Raw genomic sequence first — 5,000 nt, 5'->3', positions numbered from 1 at the left:
CCAATGCCACCACTACAAAACTACAACATAAGCACTAACACAACAACACTTGATACTAGCCACCACCACCACCACCACAACAACAGTAACAAATATCACAACAATAACAACAACAATACCAACATCACAAGTAGCAGTGAAGGGAGCAGTGCTAGAAATAGCAGCTAAGTATCCATCAAATGATTGTTTTTAAATATTGGAAGGACACTTTAAAGGATCTAGTGAGAAGTTGTAGAAATAACAACAAAAAGTGTCATGGTTGGATTGTCATAAATAATAAGGTCCACTGGATTGGGCTAAACAACAGCAGCGGCAGCGGCAGCGGCAGCAGCAGTAGGGAAGCTGCATGGATAGAGAATAAGGGAGACAGGAAGGGAGAGGGAGAGGGAGAGAGAAATCTGTAATTGAAGCTAAAAGCAGGATCTGGACTTTCCTTCTCTCACCTTTAACGGATTATGGACCATTTGAGACAGGTAAGTGCGATGGATGGCATCAACGCCACAACGTCACACAGCCACCACCACACCCACCCTACCACCCCTTCATCTCTTCCCAACCTCACCGTGTCTCTACATAAACAAACCAACACTTTTCAATCACAACATTTCATTCCATTTCACCCATGCTCTCTCAGTCTCTCTCTCTCTCTCTCTTACGCATTTCATTCACAGCATCAAGGCCACCACATCACATCACCTCATCACACCAACCCCTCACCAAACCACCCACTCACGACACCCTAACAAACCATCCCTTTACTGTACCACCACCACCACGCTAATAACCACCACCCACCCCCAGTCCCTACCAAACCCACCGCCGCTGCTGCCACCCCCACCTCCACCACTATTTTCTCCGATGTTATTGTTGTTATTAAACTGTTTTGTTGTTGGCTGAAGAAAAACAAAAACAATGACCAGTGAAATTACCACTCCTCCCCTTCTCATTCTCTCTTTCACTCCCTCCCTCTCTTTATATACGCATAATATTCATTTCTGCACATGTATACGTACATCTGTGTGCATACACATGTTTGAAAAGTTAGTGTGTTTATATTTAGAAAAACAACAAAAGGATTAAAGGACACAATACCTGTGCAGAAAGACATAATTTCTAATAATGATGATAATTTCGTTGACAGTAACTTCGAAGTTTCTCTAAGTTTGCAGCATTATGTGCGTAAGCGTATGTGTGTGTGTGTATACATATATATATATATATATATATATATATATATGTATGTAGGTATGCAGATAAGGTATAGAAATTTAATTGTATATAAATGTAGATGTATGTATATACTTACACACACACACGTGTGTGCATTCATCTATGTATGCTTGTAATATGTAAATATATATGAGTATGTGTGTGTGCATATATGTATGTATGTGTATATGAATATGTATGCAGGAGGTCGAAGGGAACTAGCAGGGTCTACCTATAATATTATAATTACTACGCAAACTGCAACATTAAGACATGAAAACCCTACAGGGGTCGAGAGAACATGGAGCTGGCCTTCATCCTATGGTCCCTTTTCAAGTGAAAGATTTAGATTAAAACCAGCTTTTATTTGCATTGATTTGCATATCTTAGACAGGCATTGCATGTCTTATAGTCTTACAGGAAACACCAGTCATAAACACACATACATACACATACATATATACATATATATATATATGTACATATTACATGTAGTTATGTTCTATATATGTATGTGTATATATATATATATATATATATATATATATATAATCATTGTTTGACATTTGTCTTATATACATATATATGTGTGTGTGTGTGTGTATATATGTATACATATGTGCATGTGGTGCCCAAGCATGAGTGCAGCTTTAAAGATGAAACAAATTAATTAGTTAAAGAATTAAAGAGTTATATATATGTATACATATGTATATGTGTGTGTATATATATTTTACATATATACACATGTATGTATATATATATATATGTATATATATATATATATATGTATGTATGTATATATATATGTATGTATATATATATATATATATATATATATATATATACACACATATGCATATATATATATATATACACACACACACATATATATATATATATATGTTTAGATATACTAAAAAGTATATGTGTATATATATATATATATATATATATATACATATATGAACACACAACACATTTAATTATATCTAAGCATATGTATATGTACATTTATATACCTGAGAGAGAGTGGGGGAATACACACACGCACACACGCACACACACACACACACACACACACCCACCCATATGTACTCATGTGTAAAAGTATGATTTTTGAACCTAAATGAAAATATAGTGATGTGTAAAGGAGTGTATGCAATGGGGAATGTATAGCATTGTAAACGATGCTGTTACAGGGATAAATGCTTCCAAAATGGTGCTGCTCCTAGGGTACATAACTGCAAGAACATGCTGATGCCTATATGAATTATACACACACACACTCTTATAGATATCATCATCTTTATCATCATCATCATCATCATCAACAATCATCATCATTATCATAAAATACAGATTGTCACAGGATAAATAGTTTAACCAGATCTGATGTGATGGAAGATGACATGGTGCTGTAATGCCTGCATGTTGGTACAGTTTTGTACGGCTGGATGACCTTCCTAACACCAACAACTTTACAGAGCGGACTGGGGGATTTTTTCTTGGCACTGGCTGTTGTGAGCTCACCAGGTAGCTCACAAGACTAATTTGGGCACCACACACACACATGTATACATATACATATATATATATATATATATATATATATATATATATATATATATATATATATATATATATATATATATATATATATATATATATACATACATATTTACCAATAGATATATGACAGGCTTCTTTCAGTTTCCATCCTCCAAATCCACTGTAAACTTTGCTCTGGCCAGGACGACAGAAGAAGATACTTCTCCAAGGTGACATGCAGTGGAACTGAACCCAAAACCATGTGATTGGGAAGCATATATATATATATATATATATATATATATATATATGTATATATATGCATGTATGTGTATATAGATATCCAAATTATAAATTCACATTTATACCAGTAATAATTTGTGCACTTTGTTTTGTGGGTAAATGCCAAAGTGACGATTTGGATAAGCTAGGGTTTTCAGAAAATACAAATCAGCCAACTGATTTGCAGGCTACAAATACAGTCTGTAAGTGGAACAGTAAAAATATGCAAGGCTTTTCTCAAGTTTTAGAAGTGACATTCTGTTTTTGTTATCTCCATTCCAATGTTGGAGCTTCGTATCTTTGTTAGAAAGCAGTTCCAGCTTTACAGGGAGATTTCAAATAATGAAAAATAGAAGTGACCATACATAGATGCATGTGTGTGTGAGTTCACATATATGCATGTGTGTGTTTGTGCATATGTGGGTATGTTTCTGTAGACATCATCATCATTACCATCATCATTGTTTTAAATAATCTGTCCATGCTAACAGGTTGAGATGTTTTTGCTCTTCTTCATGGTTTGAAAGGACCACATCTTGCTCCCATTTCATGTTGGAATGGATCTGCAACTCAATGCCCTTCCAAATGCCAAACACCTTGCAGAGTGTGCTGGCTGCTTTTTCATGCCACCAGCCATAACGGGGCAACTTGTCCTTGACACGGCTAATAGGTCCCCCATAACCTTACACTTGATAGAGTGTACTGGGTACCTTTTATGTGACCCCAATTATGGAGGTAGTTATGTCCTTACCGTGGTTAAAGGGACCTCACAGTTGCACATTTCTGGTCACTCATGTGTCTCTTTACAAAGTGAAGAGCAGGAGTGATGGTAGGAGAGGTGTGTGATAAGGGGTGGAGTGTTAAGAATATAGAGTAGTCTGAGATAGAGGTGTATATATTCAAGTCAATATGACTGAGTTGGCAGGGCTGAAAAAGAAGTGTATGTTACCCAGGCCAAAGTGGAATATCAGCATCGTCATCATCACCACGTCAGCCATCATCATCATTGACATCATATTCAACATCATCCTTATCAACTACACCGTCATCATCATCTTTATCATCATCATCAACAACTTCTTTACATTTAATACTTCAGTTAATTACATCTCTTAATTACCTGTGTATATTTCATCAATTAAAAACTCGGGTGACTCTCTATTTTTAATTGAAAAATCTCTTGTCAGTGGATAGAATATATCTATATTTATATATGTATGTAACTATGTATATATGTATGTATATGTGTGTGTGTGTGTGTGTGTGTGTGTATATATATATATATATATATATATATATATATATATATATATATATAAGGTTGAAAAGGAACACATGAGTTGATATGTATAAAGAAAATAAAAGAAGGTAGAAAATGCTAAAATAATTTTATCATGAAGAACATTTCAGTCATTGAGATTTTTTCAACTTGGAGTAAAAAATGAAAAACAATTTTCATTTAATTTTTCACAATTTAATTGTTTTTCATTCTTTACTCCAAGTTGAAAAAATCTCAATGACTGAAATGTTCTTCATGATAAAATTATTTTAGCATTTTCTACCTTCTTTTATTTTCCTTATACATATATATTTATATATATATATATATTCTTATGTATATCTATCTATCTATCTATCTATCTCTCTATATATAAATATATACACATACATACACACATTTATTCAAGTCCATCCACTTTTATGAGATTTTCAGCAAGAAATAAGGCCTGACTGGACAAGATGTCCTTCCTTTTCTTGCTTTGGCGTAGAGCAATAATGATGAATTCCTTCCTTTCTTTTTAAGTTCCTGGTGAGACCAAACACATTTAGCAGTATGGGAGGAATATTGCACCATTAGTGGAACACTGGTAAAGGCAGAGGCTGCAAATGCTGCATCAGCAGCCAAATGCATGTCAAGGCCAGATTATTCTTTGTTTGGTAGATTTGCTGTCTCCCTT

At 34.5% G+C, this 5,000-nt stretch overlaps 1 protein-coding gene across 8 annotated transcripts in view; it reads left to right on the top strand.

Moving 5' to 3' along the window:
- The window catches only part of LOC106873245 (protocadherin beta-16), a 128,232-nt gene that overhangs the window by 68,393 nt on the left and 54,839 nt on the right, over positions 1–5,000 (top strand). For 2 of the 8 annotated variants that reach the window (XM_014920527.3, XM_089362135.1), the window contains exon 1: positions 1–473. This exon is cut by the window's left edge. The exons of the other annotated variants lie outside the window; for them this stretch is intronic. The gene's annotated coding sequence lies outside the window, so the exon portion shown is untranslated. The remainder of the gene's footprint in view (positions 474–5,000) is intronic. 8 annotated transcript variants of the gene reach the window in all.

This window comes from Octopus bimaculoides, chromosome 14, assembly GCF_046866305.1.
Source record: "Octopus bimaculoides isolate indiv1 chromosome 14, ASM4686630v1, whole genome shotgun sequence".
Lineage (NCBI taxonomy): Eukaryota > Metazoa > Mollusca > Cephalopoda > Octopoda > Octopodidae > Octopus > Octopus bimaculoides.
The sequence above is the reverse complement of the archived record's forward strand: the minus strand, read 5'-3'. Positions and strand labels throughout refer to the sequence as shown.